Here is a 14717-nt window from a genome sequence, read left to right as displayed (position 1 = left end):
CTTGATTATCATTATTATTTATTAGAGGGAGAGGGAGGGAGAGAAAAGCATTCACCTGCATCTTGTACCAGACCGGGGATCATACCTGCCTAGACTGAGGATTGAACCCACAACCTAGCTGTGTGCCCTCACTGGGAATCAAACTCTCGTCTTTTGGTTATGCGATGACACTCCAACCTACTGAGACACATGGGCCAGGGCTGTTTCTTTTTATTATTTTGTCACTGTTTCCATCCTATCCTGGGGTGCCCCATATCTTAGTTGATACGTTGTTTTTCTTGTACTATCTGCATTTAACAAAGTTCATTCTGTGTGGGTTTTGGCAAACACATGAAGTAGGTATATAGCATCCATGCAACATACTTATTAACTCTAAGAAAAACCCTGGGTCACCTCTTTGTACTTAACTCTTCACTCCCAGATGTATCTTTTGTCTGCCAATAATCTTTCCTTCTAGAATTCCATGCAAATGGAATCATTCAGTGCAGGGTGTTTTGAGTCTTTTTCATTACACTGAACAAAATCCACTAAAGTTTCATCATGTTTTCATATGAATCAATAACTTGTTCCATTACCAGTTGATAGTATTTCACTTTATGGATTACGACAGTTCTATTTTATACAAAAATACCTTGGTTTCTTCTTGTTTTTGATGATTAATAATAAAGCTGCTATAAGCATTCACCGGCAGATTTTTGTGTGGACATAATTTTTTTTAAAAATCACTTTAATAAATACCTAACAGCAAGATTGCTGAGTTATTTGGTCAGCACATATGCAAGAATGATTTAACTCAGCAAATCTGGGTTGCACAAACTGTGTACATTACCCGCAAGGGCCTGTTTCTCTAATTGCCTCTTGCCCTATTGTCGTGAAAGGGGGGCAATCCTCTGATGACTGAATTTCTCAGGAGCTTCAGACTCTCACTCTCGCCTACAGCCAGACTCCAGCAGCGTCTCATAACTCCTCATTTAAGGGCCTTACAGGTTTATAGGACGTCTGACAGCCTTCTACCCAGGAAAGCAAATGCTTAGCTCCTGTGTCTGCCTGCCAGGGCCCCTCTCCCTTCAGACTCTAGGATGACTCTCAGTCCTGGGAGCTCACTCTGATGGATTTCACCACAATAGTATTAATTTCAGGCCTGCGTAGCTTTATTTTTTGTAGTAACGATGGGAATTTCTTTCTTTTGTTTTTCATTTCTTTATGTGCCTATGTAGAAGACAGAAGCCTTTTTATTCTCTGTTTTTGATTACCTCTGCCTGCCTCTCTGCAATGAGTATTAGAGCCCTCAAAGAAAAAGAGTGATAAGCTGAGCAATATAATAAACATCAGAGTGTGGTTATCCATATAGTAAGGCTTGACTTGTTCATGTTTGTGGAAGCCGATACAGAAACACATTTCTGTCTTCACTTGCTTTCAATATAAAAGGGAGGTCACTTGATATTGTTTCCCTCAAAGGTGTTCTTTCTTTTCTTTACCAGTTTGGCTTGGAGGAAATTCGGTATCTTCAATAACGTCGTCTCATTCCTTTTCCTTTGCAGTGCATATTATTACTTCTGGGGACATACTATGATTTATTTGACCAGTTTTTCTTTGCTGGATATTTGGGTTACTGACAATACTTTGCTGTTTCAAACAAAGCTAAAATGAATAAAGTAGTACATATATCATTTCACATGTGCAAGAATGCCCATTAGATAGCTCCCCAGACATAAACATTACTGGGAGAGACTATATACACACACGTGTAATTCTGATATATACTGGCCTCCAGGAAGTTTGTGCCAATATGCACTCCCAGGAATAATATATCAGACTTAGTATTTCCTTAGTTTCACAAAAAGAGTGTTATCAACATTGCCTTGTGTTAAATGGGTGGATGGTACTATATCATATGACAGAATAGTTTGCTTTTTTATCAAGGAAGAATTTACACATAATAAAATATGTAAATCTTAAGTGTGGAGTTTCTGAATGTCCCCATATGTAAATATCAGTTTTCACGTGTGTTCACCATGGGAACACCACCCTGGTTGAGATACAGGCACTCGAGGCATCCTGGAGGACTCACTAAATATCCCCTCGGCGAACACACCCTTAAGGAGAACAACTGTTCTGACTTAAGCAATCAAAGATTACTTTCTTCCTATTTTGCATTTAATATAAATATAGTAGCATTAGTGTTACAGTATATGTGGCTTTTCCACTCAGTATTATGTCTACAGTATTTACTCATGGCAATGCACCTATAACATTTTTATTCATTTTCATGTTTATGGTATTCCATTGCATGAATATGGCACAACTTATCTGTTTTATAAATAAATAACACTTGACTAGTTCCCACTCATTGCTACTAAACAAATCTCATAGCCATGTTTTATCTTCATTCCCACACAATTTAACGTGCTGACTTTCATAATTCTATTGAAAATGTTTTCTCACTCATATTTGGTTACTTCTTTGACCCCTAGATTATAAAGATTTGTGTAGTCAATTTTATTTGGGGATTTCCAGGTTAGCTTTCTAATGTTGCATTCTAGTTGTGTTCGGTAGGATAGATACCAAACCACGGCAGGGAGGAGACGGCGGACAGGTCTCCCCCAGTAACTCAGCAGTTCTGTGTCTGGTCTGATACTTTTGACGGGTGTTTCAACATCACAAGAAACACCAGACTAACATGGGAGGAGGGCAGTCCTCGAAATTCTTTGTATCATTTCCGCTATCTGGGAAAGAAAGCTTTTGAAACTGGGCTTTCATCCCAAGGCCTGAAAGGCAAGAAAGGACCCATAGTGCCCAAAGGAAGAAGCGCTTAAAGAAAACTTTGGTTAGTTGCCTACTTCTGGTCACTATCTCTCCTATGAGAAAGGCCTTAATGGTTACAGGAAGAAGCCCATGAATGACTTTGGGTAACTGCTCCAACTTTAGTTAACTGCCTCCTGTCACGTATCTGTTTTATAACAAGATGAACAAATGGGGTCTGGAGCAAGATAAGGATTCGGGCTAACGGATCCCCACACATACCTGAGTTTGGGTGGTCATGTCCCCCAGGGAAAGCTGGCGCCAGCTGGCACCACCTTTACCCAGCAATCAATATGTAACTCCCTCACCCCCGTCCTGCCAACAATGTAAGTCCTCAGAACGAAGGACCTGAAGCTCTTGCCACCCCTGCCCTTGCCACCCTTGCTGTTGCCTTTCTCCCCCACCGCAGCAAGGCCGTGAGATCATATCATCAATAAACCCTGCTTGCACAATAATAGGCTTGCTGATCTGTAATTCTTTTTTTAAAATATTTCATTTATTTATTTTTAGAGAGAGGGGAAAGGAAGGAGAAAGAGATGGAGAGAAACACCAATATGTAATTGCATTTCACATGCCCCCCCCCAAACCGGGGACCTGGCCCAAAAACCAGGCACGTGCCCCAGCTGGAAATTGAATTGGTAACCCTTTGGTTCACAGGCCTGAGCTCAATCCACTGATCTGCAGTCCACTGATCTGGGGCCTGATCTGTAATTCTTAATATGTCAACAAGAAGAACCAAGTTTCCCCATAACAGTTTGATTCCATATACCTAGAGAACATAAACCCAAATGATTTCAAAGCTTTGACATTGGTGGCTACATGTGTTTTGGTGGAGCTTATTAATTTCAACACGCACTTGAAAATATTTTATTTTGCAGATGTTGAATGTGGCATTCCACACATCTCAAATACACCACTCAACGATATTATTTAAAATTTTATGTTTTGATGATTTTTTTATTTGCTTGTGTTACCAGTTCTTGAGAGAGGTGTGTTAAAATTCTGATTGTGGATTTCTCCATATTTATTTATTTATTTATTTATTTTGAAAATTGCTCTTATTAAGTGTACAAAATTTGGGATTGCTACATTTTCTTATAGAAGTAATATTTTAAATTGTAATAATATATCTCTTCATCATCTGTATTTTTTGTCTTACATCTTATCTGTCCTCAGGACAGCCATCTCTGCTTTCTTTTGGTTAATGTTTGCATGAAACATATATTCTATATCATTTCAATTTCTCAGTATCTTAATATTATACATGTCTATGTGCTTTATAAATAGCATGTTGTTTACTTTTTCATTATTCCAGTCTGATAATTTCTGCACTTTATGACAGGTTATATGGAAAAGTTACATTATTATATATATTGTCTGATGGACATGTGTTTAAATCTATTTTCATGTTTTTTTTTCTAGTTTGCTCATATGACTTTTGTTATTGCATTCTTCTGTTCCCATTTCCTTCATAGTAAAGACATCTATAAAATATGTAATTTTATTATCATATTTTAATTGTTTTAATTTTTCTGTATATACTGAATAGAATTATTCTGGTGTGCATCCCATTAATTTGGTTAAAAATCAGCTTAACAATATTCTGATAGGTTTAAAATATTTACTTTTGTGTGTGTGTTTGTGTATGAACTGTCTATTCACATCATTTGGCCATTTTTTTTTCTGTTAAATGTGGACTTTTCCATTCAAAATCAGTGAAAGATTTTCATCTGTTATGGAGAAAAGCCTTTTGCAAAGATGTATGTTTTCAGAGGAAGTTTTCTCTATCTTGCAGATTTTCAGCTGAATTTCTTAGTACATTTTTAAAAAGTAAGTATAAATTTATAGGTAGTTGTAACAAATAATATCTTATATACCCTTCAACCTGCTCCCCCAATGGCAACACCTTGCAAAACTTCTGCAATATCACGGTCATGACTTTCACCTTGATACCATCCACCCATCACATTCAGCTTCTCCTAGTTCCCTGCCTTCCCTTGTGTGTGTGTGTGGTCTTATGCGATTTTATAACATCTGCAGGTTCATTTATCCACCACCACAGGCAAGGCCCTGAAGTTCTACCATATAAGAATCCCTTGTGTGTAGCTCTTATAACCACACACAGTGCTCTTATCCACCATTATCTCTCCCTGAATTATCTTAACCACAAACCACTAGTCTGTGGTATGCATCTATACCTTGGCCATTTGAACATTTTTGAATAAATGGGATCATACAGCAAGAAATATAACTTTTGCATTTGCTTTTTCTACTCAGCATTATTATCTCATTATGATTTATCTAAATTTTTGGTGCATGTTGAATGTTCATTTCTTTTATGTATTTATTTTTGGCTAGGTAGTATTCCATAGCACATGGGGACTTACCACAGTTGCTTAACCTTCAACCAATTAAAAAATAACTGGGTTATTCCCAGTTTTTGAGTATTACAAATGAAACTGCTATCGACATGCATGGGCAGGTTTTTGAGTGAATATAATTATTCATATTTACAGGATAAATACTCATGAATACAATCATTGAGTCATATGGTCTGTGGTATATTAACTTTTAGAAAACTGCCGAATTGTTTCCCAGAGGGATGACACATTTCGCATTCTCACGAAGAGCGTATGAGTAATTTATCTTCTCTGCATTCTTAATTGCATCTCGTGCTGCCACTATTTAGTGTCCGCACTGACAGGAGTGGTGGGAGGGAGGTGCTAACCAGGGAATTTCAAAATAGCAAGTGGAGTCTGTGAGACTACAGGGAAAAGAAATAGAACATACAAATGCGAATCCGGTTGATAGGTTATTTCCAGCATGGATGTAATTTAACAGTTCTGAAACCACTATATGTGATTTTCAAACAATTAAATTAATGAATGGTGCATTGTTTAGCCAGAATTCTCACTGTTGGAGTAGGATGGTTTGAGATGAGCAAAAGGAGAAGGCTAAAATGATTTGTATGGGAATGGATTAGGGTGGGTGGCTTTAACATGAACTCATGTTCAGCTTAGCATAGACACAAACTGATACATGTAAAAATATTTATAGAGGTGTGTATATACAGGCTGGTATACACCCATATGTCACCTTATGCTGTCAGCTGAAAAAGTAAAGAATGAATGCCACCCCAAGAGCACAAAGCACACCTAACACTCAAAAGATGCTTTCTGATACCATTTTCCAGTAAAGGAAATCAGGGTTCTTTTGAGAAGTGGCCGATTCTAGGACTGGGGCTGGAAATATGCAGGATGAACCTGGAACATCTTATAGTGACAGAAAAAAGGTGATACTTAAACAAATCTCATAAAAATGGTGCATGTCAATGGGACACACAAGCCCAATAAGGAGATCTCAACAGGTAAAGCTAGGAATTATTAAGCAACAACATAAGTATAGTAGTACCTCAGCCAGATGGTCAAGAATTAATATCAACAATGATATCATGTTGACAGTATGCTCCATTTACATGATATAACGAACATGACACACCACCTCTAGAAAAATCAGATAAACCCTAATTGGGGGATACTCTAAAAAAATACTTGATTGGAACATTTAAAACTAAATGTTCTTAAAAATGAGCAAAGTCTGAGAAACTGTCCCAACCAAGAGGAATCTAAGGACAAACAACTACTAACTACAATGTGGTATGAGATCCTGAAATAAAAAAGGAAAAAAAAACAAAAATATAACATTAGTTAATATTAATGTATCAACCTTGGTTCATCAATTGGAACAGACGTAACATGCCAATGTAAGATGGTGGCTACTGTGCTGGGACACAGGAGGGACTCTGTATTGTCTGTAACTTTTATGTTAATGTGAAATTTATTATAAAGTAAAAGATGATTTAGAATAAAACAAAAAAAATTCTTCCTTGTGGATGGCAGGAGTGTCAAACAATTTGTAACCATTTTTAACTCATCACATGTTTAACCCAATGATCTGCTTAAATGCTGTTCTATAAAACAGAGTCAAGTCCGAAAGAAAAAAATGTAACTGAAGCAGAGGAAACACTTGCTGTACATACCATTCGAATTGTTGCGATCGTCAGCCTGAGGCAGACTCCCGTTCACAGTACACACTCTACCATCTCGTTATTCACAAGCCACACACACTGCAGCTTACTAAAAATGCAAAAAAATAGTATTAACAAGGGAAATATATCAATAAAATGAATTCTAGTGAATGAAATGAAATTAAATTGCTAATACGTAACATCAAAGTTAAATATTTTACTGTGAATTTAATCAACTTGTTATTACAATTCTACTCACAAAATAGCTAAAAACCATTCACCTTGCTTGCCTTACCTATCAAACCTCTCGTGGTCAAATAAAGTTTATTGTAAATCTTGGTTTCTTAACAACTTTCAGCCTTTGCAAACATTTTGATATGGGATGAAACAGCCACACTCAACAAACACCGTGCCCGTACAGAAGTGGGTCAGTTAGTCCTCGGGCTGAAACTTCAAGTGTGCAGAGAAAGGCACTCCTGAAAGAATATTGGGATATGACAATAGTAGAACATTTCAACAAAATGAAAAGAACATTTTGTTTGTGAATAACACTCTTCTGAATTCTGCAGATGAAATTAATTTAATGGCTTTTTACAGTGTATCGTTAATTGAGTTACCATGCAGCTCTTAAATTCGCAATGCTCGCAAAGTCATATTTAAAAGGAGAACCAGTTAAATGTCTCACCTTTGTCTACCTCAATCTATAGGATCAGAGATTATACTAGTGTTATGGCAGTAGCACTTTTAGAGTACCTCTATAGCCCTGGATGGTGTAGCTCAGTGGATTGAGCAAGGCCTTTGAACCAAAGGATTGCTGGTTCGATTCCTAGACAGGGCACATGCCTGAGTTGCAGGCCAGGTCCCCAGTGGGGGATGCGTGAGAGGCAACCACCATTGATGTTTCTCTCCTTCTCTTTCTCCTTCCCCTCCCCTCTCTCTAAACACATACAATCTTTAAAAAAATAAATAAAGTGCCTTTACAATTGGAAAAAGATGTATTTAGTGGACAAAGTACAGCAGGAACCTTGAAATAACATATGAAATCATACCAGTTAACTTCATATATTTTAGAAGAAGCTTAACGATAAATACATTGGAGAAAGCACTCTGATTTACTTCAAAGCCATGTAACAATTGCCTTTATCCCACTAGAGAGAAACAGGGAGAGAGAGAAAATAGAGAGAGAGACAGAAACATATTGTATAAAAGTCATATATAACATATATATAAAATAAAAATGTATATAATATACAGTAGTCTATTTTTCAGATGAATATCCTGAATGTTATGGCAGTACAAATATTTAGAATAAACAGTAGTTACATCAACTAAATAAATTAATGAGCAAATGAATATATAAATAAATGAATGAACAAATAGATCAATTAATAAATGATTTGGAGAGTATATAAATATATTATGATATAATACATTTTTGGTACAGATAAACAGATGATACATTATGCCGTGGCTTAATCTATTCCTGGGCAATGAGTTTGTAAGAATAATTTGCCTAATTTACATGCATTTGCACCAATTAGCATGCTGAATTTGTCTCAAAGTCAATATTTACTGCAGAACACAAATTAAGTCACCTTTTAAACCAAGAAATTCCATTATGTGCTTAATAAGAAATTCCTTCATAAAGTGTTGTTTACAAGTTCTTACTTTAATGCATTTGGATGAACTGATCGGCTATTTAAAAAATTTATTATGTCGTAAGTCTTAACTGTCTTTGGTCCTCACCCATAACTGAACAAGATGAACTAGTTAATTGTACTACTTACTTCCTTATGAAGTGTCCATCTGGCAATATCTGAACATAATTACTCAAACCTCACCTGGTAATTTTCTTCCTTGCATGCCTAAAAATTAATAAGATTAAATTAAACACCTATGACATAAAATGGGGGCATTTTCAAAACATAATTCATATAAAATATATCATCAAGAACAGAAGCAACCACTCTTTTTAATCAGATATGTGGTTAGAAGTATTCTTATTATGCCGCAATGTATGGTGACTTCTGTCACTGAACGCTATATTATAAATCCATAAAATAAATGCGCTTATTTTTCTTGGCTTTGTATCTTCTACATTTGGAAACTGCCTAATCCAAAGTCATAGTTTAGTATATTTTAACACTTTTATTGAGATAGTATTCACATACCCTAACATTCACCTCTTTTAAGTTTATAACACAATAAACGTTGATATTAACAGCTATGCAACCATCATAACAATCTAATTTTCAAACATTTCTATGACCTGAAAAGAAAGGCTTGTGCCAACTGACAGTCACTCTTCCTTCTCGTTGCTGGTCATAGGGAAACATAGTTTTCTGTCTGTACGGAACTGGCTTTTTGGATATTTCATGTAAATGAGATTCTACAATTCATAATTTCTGTGTGTCTTGCTTCTTTCAGTGATCGCATGTTAGTGAGCTTCATCCATGTTGTCACATGTATCAGTTCTTCATTCCTTCCTCTTGCGAATGGTCTCCCACTGCAGGGATGTGCTGCCAGTGGTTCATCACCAGTTGCTGAAGTTTCAGATCGCACCCACTGCGGGCTGTCATGGGTAATTGAAAAATGCTGCTGTGAATGTTTCTGCACGGGTCTTTGTGTAGGCCTCTGTTTTATTCTTGTTGGGTAAACGTGTAGGAGAGGAACCTCTTGGTCATAAGGTAAATGTATTTTTAACTGATTAAAAGTGGTCATAGTATGTTTTTGAATAACTGCACTATTATAGTTTCTACCAGTGATGTTTGGGTTTCCATCTTATGCATTCTTGCTAACACTTGTTAATGTCTGTCAATTCTTTATTACAAAAAAAAAAAACCTTAGCAAAATAGGAACAGAAGCAGTATTCTTCACACTGAGAAATCTGCCAGTACTACCATACCTACAGATAAAAGGCTAAATTATTTCCCTTTAATAACGAGAACATGGCAAGGGTGTTTTCTCTCATTATTTCTACTAATTTCACTGGAGAGTCTGTACAGTAGTATGATAAGTTAGGATAAAGAGATCAAGTACTCAAATAATAAAGGAAGAAATGAAATTGTTACTAGTCAGAAGAAAATATCATTTTTTTGGATAAAATCGTATGAAACCTTCAAAAATCTTTAAGTAACCAAAATATGAGTTCAACAAGTTTACATCAAGTTTATAAAGTCAATATACTATAAAGTCAACAAAACTCAAATTTTATAAAGTGTCAGTGAAGAATCATATACTGGGATTTTAAAAATCACTTACAGTAACATCAAACTATGAAAAATTATGAAATATTTAAGGATAAATCTGACAAAAGACATATAAAAATTTTGCTCTGAAAATTATTAAACATTGCTCAGAAACATTAAAAGTGATAAATATATTAAGAGATAAACTGTAGTAAAAAATGTTTCATATTGTTAATGTATCGATTCACCTCAAATTAATCGGTAGTTTTAAGGTCATTCCAAAAAAAAATCTATGGATTTTTTGGTGGAAGTTAACAATCTTATTTAAAAATATACCTGATAATCATAGAACATAGGGTAGCCAAAACCAATTTTGAAAAGAAGACTCTTGCCGGAGGAATGACTGTGATAACAAGATCAATTTATTTAAAGCTTCAGTAATGGATAATGCAGTATTGACATATAAATACATAAATCAATACCATGGAAAAAAGCCTACAGATAGGACCATGCATATATGCTAAATTGATTTTTGAGAAATTACAGAAGCAACTCAGTGGAGAAAGAATGGACTGTTCTACTAATACCACCAGAAAGATTGGATATCCACATGCAAAAATGTGTACATCTGTCCATTCTTTACAAAATATACAAATGCTAATTTAAGTGTAGCAGAGACCTCACCATAAACTGTAAACTTTCTAGAGGCAATCAAAAGGCACAGTCTCCGTGACTCTGAGGATATCTTAGGGACAAAACAAAAAGTGCAATCCATAAAAGAAAATTTGATAAATTGGACTTCATCAAACTAAGAATTTCTGCTCACAGGCATTTTTTAAGAACAGTATAAAAGCAAGCCATTGACTGGAAGAAAATCTTTTCAAATCACATAGCTGAATAAGTACTTTTACCCATAATTTGTAAAAAATTCTCAAAAATCAGTAAGTACTAAAATGCATTAAAGTATCTATGACAACAGAACAGAAAAAATAAATAAATATTACTAAAGAAGAAAAACAAATAACAAATACTCATAAGGAATGTTAGACCACATAGGGCACTGGGAGTTTTTTACGATCTGAAAGAGAAGAAAGTTTATTCTTTTAGAATTAAATTAATTTGACACTGTTTTAGAATTTATTTTGATAAACAATTATGCTAATGTTATTCTCAAGCATTATTGTGTTACTCTTGTGTGTTATTTCCTCTCTGTATGAGTTTTAATCATATAAATTTAAAAAATGCCATGATTTGCATTGTTTGCATGTTTATCAGCATGAGGCAAGAGGCAAGAAATAGCGTAGGACAAACTCTGAGACTGTGCTGCTGTTGCTGGCCAGCATCTAGCATCCTGGTTGCCGGGAAACACCTTTTAGCACCTAGGTCAATTGGGTAGTGAACCAAGGCAGGGAGGAGGGGGAGACTTGTGTCACCCCTTAACTCAGCAGTCCTGAGCCTGGTCCAGTAACACTGCCCGATGTTCCAGCATCACAAGAAACACCAGGCTAACACAAGAGGAGGGCAGTCCTTGAAATTCCATGTAAGGTTTCCACTATCTGGGAAAGAAAGCCTTTGAAACTGTGCTTTCATCCCAAGGCCTGGAAGTGGGGAGAGGAGGGGGGCCACAGTGCCCAAAGAAGAAGCCCATAAAACAATTTTGGTTAATTGCCTGCCTCTGGTCACTATGTGTTTTACCAGGGAGTCCCTAATGCTTGCAGGAAGCCCATAGATAACTTTACATAACTGCCCCAAATTTAATTATTTAATTAACTTTAATTCAATTAACTGCCTCCTGCCCAAATTTAATTTAATTAACTGCCTCCTGTCATATATGTGTTTTACAACAAGATGAAAAGAGTCTGGAGCAAGATAAGGATTCAGGCTAACAGACCCCCGCACATACCTAAGTTTGTGTAGTCACATCCCCCTTGGAAAGCTGGCACCACCTTTACCAATCAATCAATATAACATCTTCACCCCCATCTTGCCAACTATGTAAGTCCTCAGAACAGACAACCTGGGGCTCTTGCCACCCCGGCCCTTGCCACCCGCACCCTCCACTCTCGCTGCCCTTAGCCATGCCCTGCCCTGAATCTGTGCCTTTCCTCCCACTTTGGCAAAACCTGTTCTCTTTCATGAGAACCTATCACTCATAAACCCTGCTTACATGTTACTAGACTTGCTGACCTGTACTTCTTTACTGCATCAGCAAGAAGAACCAGGTCTTTCCCGTAACAAACACAGTTATGTAAACTCTTCTCTTCGGTGTAAACACACACACACACACACTCACACAATCCTAACAGCTCCTATTCATTTTAATTTCTTTTAATTTCTGTATGTTGTCTACAAACAATATATTCAAATAAACATATTTGTTAGCATGCTAGTAATTTCTAAAAAATAATATTCTAAGATAAACTTCAAAGTTGTTAAACTGAATGATATTTGTGCATTCTAATCTGCTATCTATTTTGTAATAAAAATTTTTCCTTAAAACATAACCTAATATTTTCTTATCTACAAATTAACAAAAATAAAACTTACAGTTTCTTATATGAAGCATTGGTAGCATAGTATCTTTATAAGCAAAGGCGTAGACAGTGGGTAATAATTCAGGGATGTCTTTAAGTATCTCAAATTTTCTATTTTTATTCTAAGTAAAGGAACTTTATTTCATTTTTAGTAAACAGGTTTTCAGATGTATAACTAATAAAAAATTAGGTTGATACTGTCTGTCACATTCATCAAGATCTTATATGAACATGTCAGTTTTTTAACTTAATTTCAGTATGAACAAAAACACTCTGTTTCAAATGAGTCCTATTAATTTTAGAAAGTAATCATCAGGAAAATCAGAGCTGTGGGATCTATTTTTGGATTGTGTACCATTTCAGAGGTAATGAAACACATTTACTAGGCAGACCAAAGTATAGCAATTATAATGTTGGACAACGCATTCTGCGAGTTGCAATCATAATATTACTTTCTACTTTTATCAATAGCCTGAAAACTAAAAGAATCTTTTCATTAACACACATTGCCATATATTATACCCACTGAAAGTTTGTTAATGTTTATGATAGCTAAAATTTATATTGAATGGTATTTGTTTCCTCTTTGCATTAGCAACTCAATTAATCGGTCATGAAGAGACTATCATTCCTTTACATGCTTGTAATCTGTTTTTCTTAACATCAGCTCATGTTATTATAATTTTAATCTCTATTTAAAACTATGTTAATAGAGAAAAGAGAGTTTCAGGCAGAAAAGAATGCTAATTATAACAGTGTATAAAATTGCATAGATGTTAGACTAACTTCTTCTACCCATATATCATTAGGAATTTAGTGTTAATTTTGTGAGATTTCAGACACTTTTTGTAAAATAATCCCATCTGTAACTGAGCAGTTAAAGATGAATGAGTCTATTATAATTATAGTTCATGAAGTAATGCCTGTATTGACTGGATAGTTTGTAAAAATGTTTCAAAGAGATTTTGGCATATTATTATAGTGGGTTTTTTTTTCTTAATTGCTTTGCCAAACAGGGCTAGGAGCCACCAAATACTCAGGTAATGGCTGTCATAGTCATCACTATGCATCATGAAAATAGACCAAACTTTAAACTGTTTTTGGGAAAATGTGTAGTTGCATCTTTTAAATACGTTAAATTACCATATGCCATCTATTGAGTACGCATCAACATTATTCCACATTTTATTATGGGGTTTAAGACCTGCCTTAGAAGCAGTTGCCTCGATACGGACACGCTGTTGGGACTTTGCGGTAGAAATTGCTTCTGCTGCCTTGATCCCATTTTAAAATCAAGACTTGCGTCGCAATTTAACGTCGTCATCAACCAATGTTTCAAGGCTTTACCTAACATGTTTTTGAAGAATGAATGAAGTGAAGTGAAAGAGCCTGAGTCATTGAATGGTTTACTGAGGGATTGACTGGTTTCATCAGTCAGAAAAAAAAAAAAACAAAAACGTGTATTATGACAACTCGATTTAAAATTGTTGAGTTAAGTGGAATGTGAGCATCTCTATTAAATAACCTATTTGCAGGGCTCATTGCAGCTTTGTAGAAAAATCTTTGGGATAAAACTGGATGGATATTTTTGATGAATTTGTTAATTTACTATTATTCAATTTAACACATGAGTTTCACGTTAAGGATCAAATTTAAATAACGGACTTAAAGGATTATTTCCACTGTCCTTTTCTGTACTTCTTGTTTTTTTAAGCAATATCTCAGCACTGAATTGCCAAGCGATGTTGTGAAGAAGAATAAAAGCCTCAAGATGGAGAGTAAAATATATTCAGTTCCTTCTAAAATAGGCAATACTTTAGAACGATCAAATCTCCGAAGAAAAAATGCAATGACTACGATGTAAAATCGGCCTAAATTCCATGTGAACATTAACATTATTTTCTCACCTCTCTGAATGGATCATTATTTTGAGGGTAATAGTTGTAAAATTCTCAAGAATACCATAGAAATTGATTTTCCCCCTTAGATCCTCTTTTGAATAAAAATGATTCATGTATAATGATACTTGTACTTATTTCAGGTCCAATTTAACTTTAAGAGGAATTGATTATTCAGTGTATGTAGTGGGTTTCATTTAATATAGCAAACCTTCTATTATAAAATAAAATTTAAGCAATGTCTTATCTTCTCTCTGGTGTGTGATTT

Source organism: Phyllostomus discolor, chromosome 11 (assembly GCF_004126475.2).
Source record: "Phyllostomus discolor isolate MPI-MPIP mPhyDis1 chromosome 11, mPhyDis1.pri.v3, whole genome shotgun sequence".
Taxonomy (NCBI): domain Eukaryota; kingdom Metazoa; phylum Chordata; class Mammalia; order Chiroptera; family Phyllostomidae; genus Phyllostomus; species Phyllostomus discolor.
Note: the sequence above shows the minus strand (reverse complement) of the source record.